Source organism: Lissotriton vulgaris, chromosome 1_1 (assembly GCF_964263255.1).
Source record: "Lissotriton vulgaris chromosome 1_1, aLisVul1.2, whole genome shotgun sequence".
NCBI lineage: Eukaryota > Metazoa > Chordata > Amphibia > Caudata > Salamandridae > Lissotriton > Lissotriton vulgaris.
Window position 1 is genome coordinate 869,913,899 of NC_141685.1, and position 21,047 is coordinate 869,934,945.

The following is a 21,047-nucleotide window of genomic DNA, read 5'->3' on the forward strand; positions in this document are numbered from 1 at the left end:
TCTTACCGGGTTCAACCGCCGTGTCTGCTGTCTTTTCCTGGCCAACCGTAGGTACTCCTGGTGCCACCTGTGGGGAAACAGAAGGAACATTCGCCGTCCCGGCTTCTCTCGACTGCCGTAACTGCTCGATTATTAGTCTAGCTTCCTCGGCCGGATCCCCCGCAGCCACTGCCCCCCCTGTCTTCTTTTTAAGCCAGGGAAACACTGCCACCAACTGGAGGGCAAGTTCTGGGGGCATTTGATCATCACTAACCGGGGTAATTACAACAGGGATTGGCAAGCCTATATCCGGACTCGGTACTGGGCTGCCGCCGGCGTGATGGGGGCAGCTGGGGGCACCTCCGGGACCTGATCATCCCCGAGAACCGCCCTCCTCTTGCTACGTTTCCCCCTACCCTCAGGGCCGACTCCCGGCAAGGCCGGGCCTATCTCCTTCTTCGGACGGCCCAAGGGGTTGTTCTGGGCCGCTAACTGCTTCTTAACCTCGGCCAAACCTCGACCGATCGAATCTACCTTACCCAATTTGCGGTCCATGATCGCCATTCGGTTCGACAAGGTGCGCAAAACCTTCTCCAGTTCGGAGCTCTTTCCTGCTTTTTGCCGGCCATAGCTTCGATTAATCCGCTCCAATCGATCGACGAGGTCCCAGATCCTTCGCACTCCTGGTACTGAAAGAAAAACAACAAGATTACTAGGTCAAAAATTGACGCTTGTTCCGTCGAGGGCTCACGAGCAACGAGTGGTGCAGCATTCAGAGCACTGGAACAAGAGGGCGCTTCTTTGGATTCCCAATATTATTATATTTCTTATATAGCGCCAGAATCGACCCCCGAAGGGGTATCTCCGCGCTTGCCTTGGGAACCCGTCCTGGTTTTTCCCTGTGAGATAGCCCCTACAGGGCATCCCCAAGGTGAAAGTCAGGCATCCCGCCGCGGGGGGGCCGTTGTGGAGATTAAGCAAGCTTAATGCCCAGAGTTGCAGAGTGTGAACCCATGATTAGGTCATGCACCGAAGTGAGAATTATCGAGTCCGTGGACATTTGAGCTCAACACCCATTCTATTTATCCGTCTGCGGGAGGGCGGGGACCCTCCTCAGGTACGCCCACTTGGTGCGGTCTTACGGGCGGGTGTCTAGGACAACCCCTCCTGAGCGGGAAGGGCGTGCTCCGGCTACGCCACTTTGGGCATACCAGCCGAACCACGCCCCCCGCCCAAAGATAGTTTCCCGGGGGGATTGGGGCACCCATCCATACGTTCGGGGGGACCGAGTGGTCTTCCCTTTCCATAAGAATATTTTAAAGTTCCTAAACTCCACACTTTGTACAATTTCCATGTTCAGCCACTCAATGTTACGCTAAGGAAGGAAATTAACTTTGCAGGTAAGTAGTGTTATCATTAATTTTTCTTACTCAGTGGTGTATCCTAGATCTAGAACTGGTGCATCTCCTGTAAACAGTTGAAAGAATACGTTTAAGTGATACAGGTAATTTTTAAGGAATATTTTTAGTTAGTGCAAATAGACAGAAACTTTTCCGGTGTAAAACCAGACAATGGATTCCTATGGAAGGAAATACAAGTTACTGGTAAGTACGGTTAGAATTACTTTTCAGGGTCAGTGCTGGGCTAAAAGATGCAGTACTGGGTTCTCTACTGATAATAGGTGAGTAAATCGGAATTCATTGTTCGGATGATTTTAGGTGAATATTTTAAAGTTCCAAAACTCCACACTTGGAAGAATTTCAAAGTGAAACCAGTCATTGTTAGCCTGTGGCAGGAAATTCAAGTTACTAGTAAATATGATTAGAATTACTTTTGAGGATCAGTACTGGCCTCAAAGATGCAGCACTGAGGTCTCTCCTGATAACAGGTGAGTAAATTGGAATTCGTAGTTCTGCTGTTTTTATACGAATATTTTAAAGTTCCAAAACTCCACACCTAGAAGAATTTCCTACTAAAACCACTCAATGTTACCCTAAGGAAGGAAATTCCCTCAGCAGGTAAGTAGTGTTATCATTACTTTTTCTTACTCAGTGGTGGATCCTGGATCCACCACTGAGTCTGGGTTGACTGATCCCCGTCTCGACTGACTATTTGCCTTCTCCGATTCTTTCCTTACATTATCTTATCCGACTGGCCTTCACTATTCTTTCCTTGTATTTTCTTGTTACACAGCTATCCTTGGAGGCACACAAATACGTTCTGCCACCTGCAAATTGGATTGTTGCAACCATCAATGATTAAATTGTTGGGAGGGGTAACACACGGGGTCTGAGAAAGGGGAGTATTTGAGATACTTGATAGCTTGTTTTTTTCTTATTGGTCCGTTTTATATGTGTAAGGAGTGAATTTCGTAAATGTGTTTCCTATAAAAGATTGTGCACCATGGATTGAAGTGGCAGTCTCCTCAGAACCCACCTTTTGTGTAACTTCTGGGATAACTGTGCGTGGCTGCAGCTAATAAACCTGGTTTCCACACTCAAACAGAGTGTCTCGTGTCTCTGTTCGACAAGGCAGGTGAACTCGGGGAATTAAGGCGTGCCCTGCGCCGCCAGGCCCATAAGGCCCGGTTCTCCACTAGTAAGCTTTTTCCCTCTCACTCTCAACTGATTGCTGGTGACCTTACGACCTTTGTCTAATAACCCTTCTGCATTTGCAATACTATTGCTCCTCTTCCTCCCTCGCAGTAGTTGAGAACGCCTTTACAGTCCCCACTACACCTCCAGACACCTGCCTGGCTTGGCCATGCCCGGGTCTTTTCTGCCAGCCACTGAAAGTGTGCATATAGCTTCCGTGACAGCTTCCCACTTGCCATCACCTTTACATACTGGCGTTAGATATACTATGCCTGTGGCCTACCTCAGAAACCCTGACCTCAACTCCCTGCCTGCCCACTTGATAGATGAAGCCCACAAGAGACTTTGAGGCCCCTTGACTGCTTGCCTGTATATACACCTTGCTTACAACCCACCACTTCCTATCCTCGACCTATATCCACTATCTGGCCTATGCCATTTGACTGAAATCACCTGGAGGGAGGGGCATGGGGGGCATAACTGGCTGTCATCTTGTACCCTCTGAGGTCTATGGGTTGGATCACATATGTGAATTTCCTCAGCAGGCAGAGTGGAAAAATATATGGATTCAGTCAGTTTAGCCCTAGGATATACCAAACTAAGCTGTTGTTTGATGATAACACTGAGAAATGTAGCAATTGAGACCAGTGATGGGGAAGTTCCAGGAAAGAAGTAGAATGGCAAGCCATTTCTGAACTAGGAGTGGAGAGTCACTGAGGTACATTAGTGAGAATAGTGTCTGGTTCAGGTTCATCTTTAACACCTTGGCTGCTAGGCGTTCCCCCCCCCCTGTGCTGACTTTTCATTTACTCCATGCTTCATGACGAGCTCAGCTCGTCATCAGCACAGCTCAACTGTGCATCATGACGAGCTGAGCTCGTCATGAGCATCGAAAGGGTTAAGAAGAAGAAGCTCAACCACTTCATTTTTTTCACAGTGATTTTAAGGATATTATATTACATGGAAAAGACTCTGTAGTACACATGAGAATCACAGCTGTATTGCTGTATGGAAATGTTATGCCTTGTACCATCCTGCATAGAGTTTCCATGTATAGAGTCAATAGGTGGGGATATCAAATAGACTCTTGTGGAATAGCTCCATTGAAAGGTAAGATTAAAGATCTCAAGGAGTCCATATTCACAAACTGTGATGTTACAGAGTGAAAGGACTGGAACTGATTTAACACCATTCCATACATTCAAATTTAATATAATGGTTAGTGAAAAATCATGGTCACTAGTTTTGAACCCTGATGACAGATCAAGAAGGCCCAGTAGACAAGAGTTTCTAACATCAAAAATTCTAAGGTGTCCTATGAAATTTATATTGTGACAGTTTTGATGCAATATTTGAAGTGGACTCCAGATAGGATGTTTTTAAGAAGGTTGCTAATAGAGCTATGGATAATAAGATGAGAGGTTACAGGGTGATGAAATCTCGGAAACTGGTGTGACGTTTTGAAGGCCTCCAGGTTCAATTAGGTTTCCTGAGCTGGAGGTGATCTGACCTGGTTTTAGTTGACAATTTTGAGGATGAAAGTCATGATGTCTTCGATACAGCTTGTTATCAGGCTAGCAGGGATACAAACTTCAATGTATGATGATGGATTGGTCGTTGCAATAATTTTCAGACGTGTTTAGTAAAGCAAGTTGGTGGGATTGTTGGCAATCTCAGCCGATCCTGCTACTTTGAGTTCTATGACGGGCTTGTATGAAGTTGTTAATGCTCAGCTGTATAGTCTGGAAGATAATTCTAGGATCATTGATGGTTTCTTTGATCTGCTTTTCAACGAAGTTAGTTTTAATGAGTACGGTGATATCTTATGAGTTTATTTTACTTTATTCAGGTGTTAGAATGCTTCTGGGTTTTTGGTTTTCTTCATTCTTTGTTAATCTTTTCTTTTTATTGTTCTGTTGCCATTAAATTCTTTTATATACTGGGGCATAGGGTTTATCTCTGAGATTGTTTATGATTTGTATGCTGAGCAAGTCAGTGAACTTTGGAATGTTTGAGGTGAGAGCAATAGGCTTGAAAGTTAATGCATGAACATGCTTTTTAGAGATATTCTCCCTTGAGTTTCAATAGCTTGTCTTCATGTGCTTTATAAAACGTGAGTTGAGATGTGCACATGGGCACTGCTTGATGGTCAGACCAGTCAAGTTTTAATGGTTTATCCATCAAAGTGACGTTGGGTGGAAATATTCTCTGGTTTAGCATGTTGTCTTATTTTGGTGTGAGAATGAGGAATATAGATTGTGATCAAAACCGATGCATAGTTCTTTTAACTTTGTTCACAGCAAACTTTCTTTAATGTTCCAGGGAGTACTGAAATTAACCAGAAAGATGTTAGTGGAGAAATTATTTTTTTCAGTGAGATGTGTTTCTCAAGGGTTTTTGGTGTGGATCAGTCGTAACCAAGGTTCTGCGGAAACACCTTGTTTTGCTGTGTCTCAATTTATTTGTGATTGAAAGGAGTTCAATGGGGAAAATGTTGGGGGACGTTAATGGAGTCTTCTTGGAAATACGGGCACCACCCCCATGCTGTTAGGCACTGCTGGGAGTCATGGCCACACACCCCCACCACTCGCCCATTCTGTTAGGCACTGCTGGGAGTCATGGCCACACACCCCCACACCACCCATACTGTTAGGCACTGCTGGGAGTCATGGCCACACACCCCACACCACCCCCATGCTGTTAGGCACTGCTGTGAGTCATGGCCACACACCCCCACACCCCCCCATACTGTTAGGCACTGCTGGGAGTCATGGCCACACACCCACACACCACCCCCATACTGTTAGGCACTGCTGGGAGTCATGGCCACACACCCCCACACCCCCCATACTGTTAGGCACTGCTGGGAGTCATAGCCAGACACCCCCATACTGTTGGGCACTGCTCAAAATCAAGGCCACACCACCCCCATGCTTTTAGGCACTGCTGGGAGTCATGGCCACACCCCCATACTGTTAGGCACTGCTGGGAGTCATGGCCACACCCCCCCACACCCCCCATACTGTTAGGCACTGCTGGGAGTCATGGCCACACCCCCCACACCCCCCATACTGTTAGGCACTGCTGGGAGTCATAGCCAGACACCCCCATACTGTTGGGCACTGCTGGGAGTCAAGGCCACACCACCCCCACACCACCCTCATGCTGTTAGGCACTGCTGGGAGTCATGGCCACACACGCCCACACCACCTCCATACTGTTAGGCACTGCTGGGAGTCATGGCCACACACACCCACACCCCCCATACTGTTAGGCACTGCTGGGAGTCATGGCCACACCCCCCACACACCCCCATACTGTTAGGCACTGCTGGAAGTCAAGGCCACACCACCCCCATGCTGTTAGGCACTGCTGGGAGTCATAGCCACATCCTCCATACTGTTGGGCACTGCAGGGAGTCAAGGTCACACCACCCCCACACCACCCCCATGTTGTTAGGCACTGCTGGGAGTCACGGCCACACACCCCCACACACCCCCTTTCTGTTAGGCACTGCTGGGAGTCATGGCCACACACCCTCACACCCCCATACTGTTAGGCACTGCTAGGAGTCATGGCCACACCCCCACAACTCCCCCATGTTGTTAGGCACTGCTGGGAGTCATGGCCACACCCCCATACTGTTAGGCACTGCTGGGAGTCATGGCCACACACCCCCACACCACCCCTATACTGTTAGGCACTGCCGGGAGTCATGGCCACACACGCCCTCACCACCCCCATGCTGTTAGGCACTGCTGGGAGTCATGGCCACCCCCCCCCCAACCCCCCCCCCCATTCTGTTAGGCTCTGCTGGGAGTCATGGCCACCCCCCCCCCACACCCCCATACTGTTAGGCACTGCTTAGAATCATGGCCACACACCCCCACACCACCCCCATGCTCTTAGGCACTGCTGGGAGTTATGGCCACACACCCTCATACTGTTAGGCGCTGCTGGGAGTCAAGGCCACACCAACCTCACCCCCCCCATTCTGTTAGGCACTGCTGGGAGTCATGGCCACATACCCACACACTCCCCCATACTGTTAGGCACTGCTTGGAGTCATGGCCACACACCCCACACCACCCCCATGCTGTTAGGCACTGCTGGGAGTTATAGCCAAACACCCCCATACTGTTGGACACTGCTGGGAGTCCCCCCATGTTACATGAGTTGTTTGTATACTCAACAAGAAATAGGGGGGAGAAGGAGGTTAAACCAAACTAGGTCGGCCTCCAGTCAGTATCAGAAATACAGGAACCCACTTTAAAGGGTTCAGAGACCTAGTTGGTGTATATGGTTACTGTCAATTATGTCAGTGTGTACCAAAAATGAGAAAGAAAAATTTCTTTCTAGAGTCCCCTCACTCACCGGGGTTGCCCCACGGTGACATGCTTCATCATTGGACCCATCCCAGTACTCTACGAAAAGGGCGTGCTGCGACTAGCGGACTACGCAGGAGCACTTGTTTGTGAAATGACTATGTGTGGTGTAAAGTGTGGTGATGGTGGAGTGGGTGTGTGATTAAAAATACCGTGCTAGTGGGCCTCAACAATTTATTTTGCTCCTAGTTTGGTATATTAAAATGGGGTAACACTGTATTCTAACCTTAAATTTGGGCTAGATCAATGTTATGGTCGACATGTTTCAAGCTCCCCAAGCTTTTCATCAGGACCATACGGGGTCCAGCCCTGTATTTTCCACTCCTATATCTCAATAAATAGGTTTTATAAAAATAGTTGTTGTACTATACGCTGCCAATGATCAGAGTGCTAAGAACAAAAATGAAAGTAAAGTTCTTTTGTAAAAGCTATTACTTAAATAGGGTCCTTTCCCTTATGCTTTTCTCTCCTGTGCACTTAATGTCAGTTGTTTCAATGTTATGAAAATGGTTTGGTCAAAGTAATATGACTGAATTTTATTCCTGAAATAAATGATTTAATTCAAGACGAAGAGGTGTCTAAAGGGCTATTTGGTTTTGGTTCTTCAACGAGCACTTATGGTATGAATAAACTGCAGTAGTGGCAATTTGTAGTTGTTTCTTGTTTATAAAGGTCAGAGGCCGAGCAGCACAGCAGATGAGGAGAAAGCAGTAAGTGCTACCTCGTTGGATAAATGTATTGTGCTTTTCCTGCACTACAGCTGTGTAAAGGCCCAGAAGAATTGTGTTCAGTGAGCCCGTGTGTCTGTAACTTTGCCACTGCGCACATAGGCGCCAAGGTCCCTCGAGTGAGCTGTCCATCACAGTGGGGGAAAGGGAGGGAAGAGGTTGCATAGCCTAGTGTGTGTGGGGCCGGGCTTCTGTGCGAGTTCACATGCCTCTTGTTTATAAAGGTCAGATGCCAATCAGCGCAGCAGATGAAGCGAAAGCAGTAAGTGCTACCTCGTTGAATAAATGTATTGTGCTTTTCCTGCACTACAGCTGTGTAAAGGCCCAGACGAGTTGTCTCCAGTGACCCCGTGTGTCTGTAACTTTGCCACCGCGCCCATAGGCGCTGAGGTCCCTCGAGTGAGCTGTCCATCACAGTGGGGGAAAGGGCGGGAAGAGGTTGCATAGCCCAGTGTGTGTGGGGCCGGGCTTCTGTGCGAGTTTACATGCCTCTTGTTTATAAAGGTCAGAGGCCGATCAGCGCAGCAGATGAGGAGAAAGCAGTAAGTGCTACCTCGTTGGATAAATGTATTGTGCTTTTCCTGCACTACAGCTGTATAAGGGCCCAGAAGAGTTGTCTCCAGTGACCCTGTGTGTCTTTAACTTTGCCACCACGCCCATAGGCACCGAGGTCCCTCGAGTGAGCTGTCCATCACAGTGGGGGAAAGGGCGGGAAGAGGTTGCATAGCCTAGTGTGTGTGGGGCCGGGCTTCTGTGCGAGTTCACATGTCTCTTGTTTATAAAAGTGAGAGGACGATCAGCGCAGCAGATGAGGAGAAAGCAGTAAGTGCTACCTCGTTGTGTAAATGTATTGTGCTTTTCCTGCACTACAGCTGTGTAAAGGCCAAGAAGAGTTGTGTCCAGTGAGCCCGTGTGTCTGTAGCTTAGGCGCCGAGGTCCCTCGAGTGAGCTGTCCATCACAGTGGGGGAAAGGGTGGGAAGAGGTTGCATAGCCTAGTGTGTGTGGGGCCGGGCTTCTGTGCGAGTTCACATGCCTCTTGTTTATAAAGGTCAGAGGTCGATCAGCGAAGCAGATGAGGAGAAAGCAGCATCCTGATCACTGGAAGTACCGGAGGATTGCGCTCGAGAAACTCGTGGATGCCTAGACCTCCATCACGGATTACAGCTATTTGGGGAGAAAGCACACCTGCCTAGCATCGACCGTGCTCACTAGATTCTTGGACTGAGTATAATGCTTTACTGAATTTGAGCTTGAACTCAGGCACCTGATTTATATCTGTAAGTGCTTCCTGCTGAGGTTTAATTTTTTTGACAGGAGCCTCGTTGCCTAATTGTAACTATTCTCTGACCCTGCTTCGAGGGTCAGAGAATAGTTGCAAGTAGGCAATGAGGCGCCGGAAGCACTTACAGGGTTACAGCAGGTGCCCAAGTTGAAGTTAATTTCTTTGTAACCATTTTGTAAATGGTTACAAAGAAATTAGCTTCAACTTGGGCACCTGCTGTAACCCTGTAAGTGCTTCCTGAGCAAAATTCGTCCCGCTCACGGATTCGCGGATTTTGCTGCGATTTCGCGTCATTTGCGGATCGCGGAATCACGGAAAATCCGCAAATTCCGCGAGCGGAACGAATTTTCCACCCATACTTAATCATGACAAAGATGAAGAACCTTTTGTTGAAGATTTTCACTAGGTTAATATAGAGCTCCTTGAAAGTATGGCATTCCATCTCTTAACTCTCTTCACATTCCATCTTTAGCCAATTCCAACATTTCTTTCTTTGAAAAGGAACTCTTAATCTTGTCTTCCAAATCAGAATATGGAATGGTTCCTATAATCTTTTCTTCAAGGATAAACAATCTTTTTTCCAAGACTTTGTTGTCTTCTCCAGTATTCAATTGAGACAATGTATCAGCCTTTCCTTTTGCAACTCCATGTTTGTAGGTCAAGACAAAAATAAAATCTGCAAAAAATAACAACCATCTCAATTGTCTTGGTGTAAGAGTGCAAGCAGATTTAGATACTGCAAATTTTGATGGTCGGTAAACACTTTCACTACACCCAATAAATAGTGTCTCCACTCTTGAAAGGCATCCTTTTCTGCCAGTATCTCCCTGTCGTAAATACGTAAATAAAAGGCATTGTCATTTACAATGCCAATGGCTCAAATTCTCACAAATGCAAGATCTAATGCATTGTAAATGCTTGTTTTAATTGGCTGGGGGCATAGGAATGGTGTTAGGGCCGGGGGGGGTGGGGGGGGGAGAGTTAAGTTTAAAAGGTAAATGGAGAGGATCGGTTTAAATGAAAAGAACTTTGGGAATCCTCCCGGGTAAATTAAAAATAAAAACGTACTCTCTGCATTTTAAATAACTAGCATTCGCAACACACGGACACCGGGAGAGACGACGTGAGAGCAAAGCAAAAGGGCAGCCTGTGAAGATTTATGGCCCAATGAGGGAGATAAGCTATGCGTGGCATGGGGATGTTGTGAGGGCTGGAAGGGAGGGGCCTCAGAAGAGAGACTCCGAATGCGAGACGCTGTATGTTTTAAGTAAATGAGCTTGTCCTGTGCTGGCTGATGCTCAGGGAAACAAAAGAAGGAAGGGGATAAGGGTGGCTGCATTATGGGAGGGTGACTGAGGGAAACTGAGATAACCCACCCCTAAACAAAGCTGTTGCATTTGCAAAGGCGATGTGACATGCAGACACCTTGAGTATTAAAAGCACAGAGTACTAGCATATCTAGGTGGCAACTGACTTTAATAACTTAAATAGCGTCTACTTAACAGAGATGACAGCAACTCTGGTGGGACCTGTTGAGGGGGAATGACTTTTATCGCCCGGAGGGTGTACACGAGTTCCAGCACTTCATGGTGGAGTGGGGACTGGGTGACCCCTGGAAAAAGAGGTAGGAGGTCGGGCAGGGCAGCAAATGCTGCGAAGGAGGATTAAGCATTGAAGAGGTTGCGTTGGTGCCAAGTTGCATGACTGTACTTCTTTTACTCAAGTTTTTGCATCTCTCTCCCCAAGGGGGAACACGCCCACTCCTCCACCAGCTCCCTTGGCTGTAGCCATAACTCTATTAGAGAAGTGAAGTCCCTTGCAAGTGGTCTCAAGCCACTGGACACTCGGATACTGCAAGTTTTTACTTCGATTCTCTTCCTTTTAATCTCAATATTTTAAGATATGTTTCAGGAGTGTACAGTATATCATTTGTTACTGCATGGAAGGCAGGGGGTGCAGAAAATGTTAACCAGAACCATAGACAAAGAAAATGCCATTGCTGAAAACCTAACAGAAATTATTTCCAAATTTTTCAAACACTACAGATGCTAACATTAAATGCGCTGTGATAACAAGTAGAATGCACCGAGAGCACTTTTATCCACTGAGACTCACCCTCGAGCAATGCGTATGATTTTTCGAGTAAAATAAAAAGGAAGCAAAAATCAAAAGATTTGATCAACATTATTTGATGTCATCAACAAAATTGATAAAACCTGTGTGAAATATTAGCGCCTTGTCAGGGGTAGAAAACGTTATATAAACTTAAATTCAGTGCATTTGGCATTATACAAGATACGTATTTTAAATCCCACAATTTTTCCCAAACATACTCGACAGACATATAAATGCTATAGCAATCCATGGACTAGTGCAAACGGCTGAAAGGCTGGTGGGAGGTCGGCTCTGAACTCCCCTCTAGGTGGCCAGCTGAGTTCGTAAGTATCACAAGAGGTCATTATGCACCGCCCTGTGTCTCAGCTGCTTTGGCAAACCTCTTAGTCTGTTTGCTCTGGTAATGAATACATTGTTCTTGGCTAATTATCTTGACAAGGAGCATTACCCGTATAGGGAACTTTAACTCTTGCTAGTATCTCTAACAGGCTTAGGGGCACCATAATCCCCGGGTGCCAGGGTGGTTTCCAAGGCTGACTTTCACTCACTGATAGACTGATGCAATCTCCCTCACTCCCACAGAATTTGCATTGGTAGGAGAGATGTGTGAGCACCTTGCATCCACGTGGCAATTCAGTAAATAAATGTATGTATTAATTTGATAGTTCTGTTTATAGCGCCTACTTAGTCCAGCTGCAAGTTGCGGGAGGGCTTAATGGGAAGAGGGAGGGGCAAAAGGAACTTCAAGGAGCATGACACAGCATGCAAAACAAAGGAAAGGAGGTACCCGATTCATACTCCAGTGATATTGCCCCGCATAATGCACACCCAAGGGCCATCTCTCACTCACGGGCTCCGTTCCCATACGGAGAGAGGCACCAGAGGAAGGGCCAATTAAGTTGTGCGAGCCACCCTGAAAGAAAAACAAGTAGTCCCTAAACATGACATACTGCAGTTGCAGCGCAATAAAACTGTAGTTGGTCAGTGCTGCTTCCTGCAAAATGGGGGCAAAACAGAAGTGACCTATCCGAATGAAAGCCAATCTTCAGCCACATAAGAACAGCAATGACAGAATCAACCTATGGCAAGTGGCAGGAGAAATTCCCCGACAAAAGGCGGAGTTTCAACCCTAATATACATTACTTGAAGTATCGGAGAGACAGCGCAGAATGAGTTGAATCTGAAGAGTCCAAACAACAGTAAACTCTGGCATAGATCTGGATTTACCAATAACATTTTCTCAGTGTCATCTGTAATGGGACCTGAAGAAAGATTTGTTTCATCAACCACCCGAACTGTCTCTGGTTTTTCGTTCTTGTGGAAGTGGGTTCCTGGAGACTTAGCAAACATGATGTCACAGAAGTTACCTGTGGCTCCCGAATCAATCATGACTGAGATTCTATTCACTTCCGATTTTCCAAATTTTATCAGACAGGATACTATTAAATGTAGAACAGACAACTGATACATATTTTCCATTTGTAAATATGGAATTGGCTTCTCCGAAGCACCCACCAGAGCAACTCCTTTTACTGATGGGGCCTGTCTTTTACCAGTGAATTACTCTTGGGCTTCTTAGGACACTCTTTGACAAAGTGACCTAAGTTACCACGGTACATGCACAATTTTACCACTCTTTGTCTCTCTCTCTCTCCCTTAGTCAAAGGTCCTCACACAGAACCAATCTGCATTGGCTCTTCCCCAGTAGAAGCTTCAGTGGGTTTCAGAGAATCTGATCTATTTCAAAATTGGGGGGAAATGATGAAATTCTCTTTTTTGTTCACTTTTTCATTCAAGTAAACACTGATCAATCTGCAAAACCAAGTCAATTAGTTCAGAAACATCTGTGTGTCTCTTTGGAACCTGAGCCAAACCACCTTTAAGCTCATCCCTTAATTCTCTGTAGAAAATAGCCACTCTCATAGCTTACGGCCAATTTGTTTTGACAATCAATGTGTTAAACTGAGCCAGGTAAACTATCAAATCTCTATTTCCCTGATTTCATTCCATGAAGCTCATTGTCATTGGCTTGTGATACAGATCAGCGATCAAATATATGCAAAAACTCTCTTTTCAAATCTCCAAAACTATAAAGAATTGTAGTGTAGTTCCTATTTTCCAATAGGCTCTGCGCATTGGAATAATATATCCTATAGATTTGAAGTAGTACTTAGGTCGACCAGGTCTCTATTGAGCATATTAGATTTAATTGTGAGTGTCAGCTAGCTCAGAGGTCACAAGAAACGTTCTCGAATACACAAGAAGGGCTTCGTTTCTGACAACTGCATAAACATGAAAAATTTGTTTCCCCAAGAATAAAACTGATCTTCAGACTCTTGGAAACAATAGATAGATATTTTACTCAGTCAATCGTGCATGCTTCGTTTCATCAGAGGTGCAGAGAAATAGAGAGACTGGTGATTTCAATAAAAAGGTTTTATTGAACAGTCTTCTTTCTCATGCAAGTAAAGTGAACTGCTACAATCGTAATACTGGTTGCAAAGTATAATGCGTACAGTAAGAAGAGTGTTATAAAATAATACTGTAAATGCATTGTATGGTTTCTAAACCATAGATAAAGACATACATAAATAACAAAGGCTAAAAGTACTCAACTGGTGCTTCTAAAATACGCCTAGCCCAATGTACATAACCTAAGTCTAGTACGAGGAAAGAAATAAGTGAGGTGTAGCATAGGTTTTGTTTTCTTTGCCAAGAATCTAACCAAGATTTCTCTTAGGGTCTAATTAGCTCCATACCTTATTTTTAGAATGAAGGAGGTCTGGTATCTCTGTCTCGGGACTCGATTTCCCAACACCCCGCGAGGGGAGCTTGGAAACACTGGAGCTGGATTCTCAGCGAGAGAAAGGACAGATTCTCGATCAGCTGGAGGTTCGGCTTCATTCGGCACTTGCTGTAGCGAGCTGCATCGGGCAAGTAGATAGTGGAGCTGCTCCAAACCACTGTGTGTTTGCTAGGGCAAGTGTAGGCATATTTATACCTTGAAGGTGCCTGGTTTGACGTAAAGTCGGACACAATAACGTCATCAAAGAACCCCAAGGGAATGGTAGTTCTTTGAAAACTCCATGATTTCTAGGACAAATCAATATTCAAGCAAGGGGATGTCCCTGACTGCTGAAGCTGAGCTTTCCAAGAAATCGTAGTGGCTTTTTGGAACAAGTGGAAGTAGCCATGCCTGTATTTGGACTCCATGGGTTATGTCTAAATATGGGTATGATTTCTATGCCTATTTAAGGGAAATGTGAATTATACCTATATAAGGGCATGAATCGGTAAATTATGTTTGGATTCTAAAATTGTGCACAACAGAATAGGATCATTATGATCTACCAAGGGCATAGACAAGGAGCAGAATCTCTGCTCAAGTAAGACATGAAAGCCACTTTGATTGATCTTCAGTAAATACTATGGGCCTACATAAAAAAATGTGAAAAACACTGGGTAAGAAACACTTGCACCTTATGTGGGTCCCCTCTAAACCTGTCTGGGGTAGGGGTGGGCGGAAAATCCGTTCCGCTCGCGGATTTTGCGGATTTTCGGGAAATCCGCAATCCGCGAGATTTGCGAATCTCCCGCAAAATCCGCAAATCCGCGAGCAGCGGATTTTGCTCGCACTGCTCGCACTGTTCGCGTGAGTTCGCGTGAGTTCGCGCCCCGCGAATAAGTGCAAAATTGCAGAAATACGATCTTAGCAAAACTGAAAGTAACTACTTACCAGGTTCAAAAGTTCAGGCTCATCATTAGTAGCCATTTCCTGTAGTGCTTCCTGAGGGGCCCCTCCAGAGTTCAGTTGCCAGTTGAAACTATTATGTGACCCTGCTCTGAACCTCAGAATAGTTACACATATGCCACAAAGGTCCTGAATTACAGCTAAGGGAGACAAGCAGGAGCCAGGCTGGAAGTTAAAATCCATTAATCAGCCCCTAATTCATTATTGTCAGTTGGGGCAGGGCAGGTGTTGTAACTAATTTTGCAACAATGAAAGCACTTAGCAAGTGCAAAAGATCACTAATCAGGGCGCACTAAGGAAGCAGGTGCCAGCTAAAAAAATATTCTGTGACACATTAATCAGCCCCAAATTAATTCAGGTCACTTGAGGCAGGGAAGGTGTGCTTTGCTTTGCCGAAAATAATGTACACTGGACAACCAGAGGGTGTGGTGATGAAACAGAGGGTGGCATGGGTGGGCCAGAGGGTGGCATGAGTAGTCAGAGAGTGGCAGTGGTGACAGAGAGTGGCAGTGATGAAGAAGAGTGTCCCAAACAGGCTGGACACGTAGAAACAACAAGTTCGCGAAACTTGCGACCCGACAGGTAAGTTCGCAATTTGCGAAAGTGTACAAAACCCTCGCGAACTGGCAGAAACACGGGCGAACACAAAAAAAAAAAATCCGCAAATTCGCGGGAATTCGTGGATTTTGCGGATTGCGAATCCGCAAATCCGCAAAATTCGCGAACGCGAGATCCGCAAAATTCGCTCATGCCTAGTCTGGGGCTGCCGAGGGAATATTTGGTGAAATAGCATAGATTACCTCAGTGGACAATTCAGCAGTGGATGGGGAAGGAGAGAAATATTGAGACTTAGACTTTTTAATCAAAGGAATAGATCCTTCCACAAACTCATCAAATCTTTGGCGAATAAAATTAGCCTCCTGACTAGATTTCCTCACCTCTTCTCTCCATGTCTTATTGTGCTCCATAGACTTACTTAAATGTTTTTATATTCCTTCCAGCACTATTGCTAGGACCTTAACATAATTTCCTCAGCAATTCTGATCAAGTGGAATTCCAATCCTGTGGCACTTTAATCTGTCAAGCTCCATGTACCTAAGCCAAACTTTCCACAGGAGCAGAAGATAATTCCACAAACCCCAAACTCCACTGCAAGCAGCATTCAAAATAGATTTGCTACTCACAATAGAGAGAGGGAAAGGGGATTGGAAAAAAAGAGAAGAGAGACTGACACTGGATGTGCCACCTTTTCACACTATCTTACTGGTTACTAATCGGGAGTCTTCTATATCACCTGTTAACATAGAACACAATTGTAATTTCTATTATAGCTCCATCATAGATTACTTTAGATCTATTCTCTCTATCACAATTACCTTAGTCTTTCTGTGATTTAGCTGCTCTCTTGTTCATCAGTTCAAATATGATGTTATTTAAAAGTGTTTAACGTTTTCTTTTACTGAGTGCAAAAGTCAGAATCAGAATGAGAATATGCTTTATTCGGTTTAAAAAGTGTTAGACCATAAAAGCACAACGCATTTAGAAAAAGAACATTGCATATTTGATCTAAATAATTTAAATAAAAATCATGAAGTCACATTCAGTTTAAAAGAAAGAGGGGCTGTCCATTGTTACTCTATATCTAACCATCCCTTCCAAATATTTAACTATGTGCTCAATCACAGTTCCATCTTTTAAACATTGCAACTTTATAAAGGCAGGTCGACATTGTCTCAGGCTATGCATTTTTAAATTAGGCAAAATCCATTTTTTCCTAGGCAAAGTATAAAACTTACAAAAAAAATAACGTGAATTGTGGACTGTACAGACACATTATCACAGGGACATAAGCATAGGTTGTGTTTGGAAAAAAGACCCTGATATGAAAAATTCCAAGGCGAAGACGGGTCAATAGAAGTCTATTGTAAATTCCTAAAATATTTGTCGAGTAGGGTTGTGCTCCTGGTTGAATCAAGAGTAATTGATGCACTCTTACTGTTGGTTTCAAAATATTTGCAGCCAATCTAATGGTCTCCAGGTGATCCGCACATAGCAGGGGTTCACAAAGTACTCAGGATGACATAAGTCATTTGCAAATTTTTCGACATATATAATCCAAAGGAGACAATCTACCCCATGAAGAGACAAGCAATCATTAATCACGTCCTGGTTCAAGGTAGTGTAAGTACTAGTCCAGACCTTATGCCATAGCAACATAGGCTGCATTTTAATCTGGTCAGACAGATATGACAAGCCCCAACTCAGCATGGCAGATAAATGTAGCTGTACTATTCGGTACCGCTAGGAGATATCTTAGAAATCTATTTTCTACTAGCTGCAGGGGCTCGACGTTGGCATAGCCCCAAATGCCAGCACCATACATGGCAACCGGGATACACTTGGCTTTATAAATTGTTAATAGGTCAGAAATTGGAAACTTTCGTAGCTTTATTGCAAAATGTATTAATGCACTAGTTGCTTTATAAAATAACAATTTTCTTGATTCAATAGCTTTAACCCATAGACCCCATCTTTCAAATACAATTCCCAGGTAAGAAAAGTGTTCAGTAAAATCGAGTTTCCTGTTGTTTATGTAGAAGTCTCAGCACTTAACATTGGGCTTACTGCATTTCTTTGTAAATGTTTTTACTAATATTTACATTAAGGACGAGGTTTAGCATATAAACAGAAAAGCTGGAGATAACTTTTTGTAAACCAAGGGAGGTGCGAGACAAGAGGACAGCATTGTCCACATATAACAATGCTCCAATTGGTCATTTACCAAAATGTGGTAGATCTTGGCATTCACTATTCAATGTTGCGCCCAGACTATTAATATAAAGGATAAACAGAAGGGGGACTAAAACACACCCCTCCCCCACCCCCTGCTTGACAGGGAAACTATGACTAAGTTCACCACATCTACCATAACGCACCCTGGCCCTGGCATCTGAGTAGGAGTGCTTTAAAAAAAATTAAATTGCTGGATCCACCCCCATAGTTTCTAATATGCTCCATAGCTTCTGATGATTTACGCAATCAAAAGCTAAACTCAAATCAACAAAACACAAATATAGGCTCCCCCTTTTGGCCTGTAGATATTTTCCCAGCAAGAGGTTCAAATTCAGACTTTGTTCAACAGTACCCAGACCTTGGCCGAATCCATACTGTAACTCTGAGATTATATAGTATTCCTCAGTTCACAGCTGTAATTGATTTAAGACAACATGCCCGGCCACCATCATAAGGGAGTCCAGGAGTGATATTGGTCTATAACAGGACGTGTCATTTCGGTTGCCTTTCTTATAAAAAGGGACTAGTATGGACTCCGACCAAGTTGCTGTAAATCCCAGAGAACAGCAAGCTATTAGGACCATGCCTAACAATGGTCCCCATAGCGCGGGACAAGATTTAAATAAATCCACATGTATGCTATCTGGGCCCGATGCTTTGCCTCCCACACTCGCATTTATAGCTAAAATCACCCTGAGTGAAAAAGTCAATTTCTTTCTTTCTTTTCTCTTTTTCTTTAAGTACAGCCTTTAGTCTACTTGTTCAAAAAAAATCTCTTCTGCTTTCATAGGATAGCCATATGCCAACTGAGGTAAGTACTAGATTTATTTATATATGCATATACAAGGTCTCGTTTATAAATATTTAGTCCTTAGTAAAATGCTCTCTTTTAGTAGTTGAATCTTGTCTTTACTTCCACGTGCATTGTATAGCTTGGGGGTTCTCAGCTGCCATAACCAAATCTAAATGCTTATCTCTGTCTTTTTAGCAATCTGGAAACTAAAGTCTTAAATTGAAGTAGTAGTTGGAAAAAAATGTTTGTGTATATTTCTTTCACTACTTGCTTTCAATTTTGATTTCAATGGAAAAGCCTTTTCAGCAATTCCTTAACTTAAAATACTCTTGCGCTCCCCACATTAAAACTAGATTATAAGTGGAAGTATTAACGCACGGTTGTGTTGGCAAAAAATTAACTTCTCTCTTGTGCAGCGCTCTGGTTTAACACCAATTATATCTCTTGCCAGCAACTCCTTCTCTTGATCACTAAAGTCAAAGCTGGAAGTTTAGGGGCAGTAGCGGAAGGAAGAAGGAGGAGAATTCACCTCAAGGAAAAGCATGAAGCAGGAACACTGCCTCTCTTCAGTAGGTATCAGTTGAAGTGCGCTTTGCACGTTTTGTGTGAGCGCGTTAACAGGTTCACTTCTCCTTAAAAATAAAAGACTAGACTGCTATTTGTGCTCGGTCTTTTCAGCACAGCTACCATCTTGGATGATTAAGAGCCTAGGACCGTGGATAAATTTGAAAAGCGCCTTCACAAGTCTCAGGAAATGGATCCATGGCACTACCCTAAAGGATTATTTAACTGCTTTATGTGTTTAAATATGGTATTGACCTAAAAATAGTGGGTTCTGTGTAGTTTGGTGACATACACCGCCTGGAGTTGATTTGCCTCTGGACCAGTGGCCCATTGGCTACTAGCCCTCAAATCCTTAAACACCCCCTAAATCCAGGATTTAGGGGGCATCCCAACTACCAGAATTCCAGTTCTGCTGTGAAAAAGAAAGGCAAAAGAGACTCGTGTCTGCACATAGCTGGACTCCACAGAGAGAAGGCGTGAAGCTCTGAACATGTGGCATCTCTCCCTGCACCCACTGGACTATGACTCATTCCTGGACTATGACTCATTCCGGACCACAGACCAGGTCCAAAAGGAAGGTGAACACCTCTCAATTGGAAGACTTCATCAGGACTACTGAGGTCTAGAGGTACTAGTCAGCTGCTGATGACAGGCCCAAACAGCACTTCCCCATTCCAAAGAAGTACAGTCCATCAGGCTCCATCAAGGACCAGCCCAAAAGTGACCGGCCAGGTGCTTTCTGGGAATCACAGTCCTGAACCTCCCTGAGGAATCAACTCTTTTTGGTGTTCACAAAACTTCTGGAATATTTGCTGTATCGCTGCATTTGCTTTGGCCAAGGTTTGTTGGTGGTCTGGCTGACTACTGACTGGTTTACTAGATGCTCCAAAACAGGAAAACATCCTGCACCATTGACCCTCAACTTCTGGGTCACAGTTGTTGAGCACTTACATCCCAAACCTGTCTGAGTTGGTATGACTGGTAAAGTCAGCCTTGCAGCTCCCGTTCAGCACCCCGGATAGCCAGGTGTACCTTGCTGCCCGAGATGACCAAACTAGGTACAGCTGTTCTGCCTTGGGATTCCTGGTCGTGGTGACCTTCAAAGGTTAACCTCCAAGGGGCTTCCCTGAACCCAACTTGCAAGTGACTGTTGCAAGTGTGTTTTTGACAGCTCCTACAGTGCCCTGTTGAACACCAAGGACAGTCAAGTCACCTCTGCACCCGGACCCTGGGGCAAGGTAAAAATTGCTCTGACAGTTGAGACTTGGTCCGGAATACCCACAAGACCGTAACTCTAAGTGGGTTCTGTTGAACTCACCATGCTAGTGACCAAGTGTCACTTAGGGCCTGATTATGACTTTAGCGGTCTGGAAGCGGGCTGCCAAAGTTGACCACCAGCTGCCTGCCTGATTACGGGTTGTTTTGTAGTCCAGCAGGTGGTTTGTGTGGTGGTCCCACAGTGATGCCTATCAAAGGGCACTGCAATGGGAACTCCACAGCCCGTACCAGCATGGCATGGTCTGTGCAGTCCAATCTGTGCAGGGACTGGGGAATGCATGCAAATAGGAGTGTACACATGTGCTCCCCTGCATGCATCCCCATGCACAGGGGCAACAGGGGGTGCTGTAGAGCCCCTGTTCTTCCCACAACAACACATTTTTCATGAAAGGCTCACTACCATGAAGAGGCTGGCAGTGGTGGAGTTCTGGACTTTTTGGTTCCGTCCAGAGGTGTCAGGGAACAACACCCAAAGACCCCGGAGTTCCACCTGCCTTGGTGCACAAATGAACAGAAACACGGGCTTCTCGATGGTGGCGTCAAAGATCAAAGGTTTATTACTGCAGGGACACAGAAGTCACAGAAACTACGCATGGGCAGTAACTAGGAGCCTGTTCAAATTGTACAAAGAGGGTTGCTCCTTATATACTAAATGTTGGCCTTCAGGCGAATTCTTCACATGTTGGTACATTCCCAAAACCTTTGTGTCATAAACAATAAATATTTGGAGTACACAGGAACCGTTGATAAAATCTGTTACAAAACATCTACGAAGAGGGGTTCC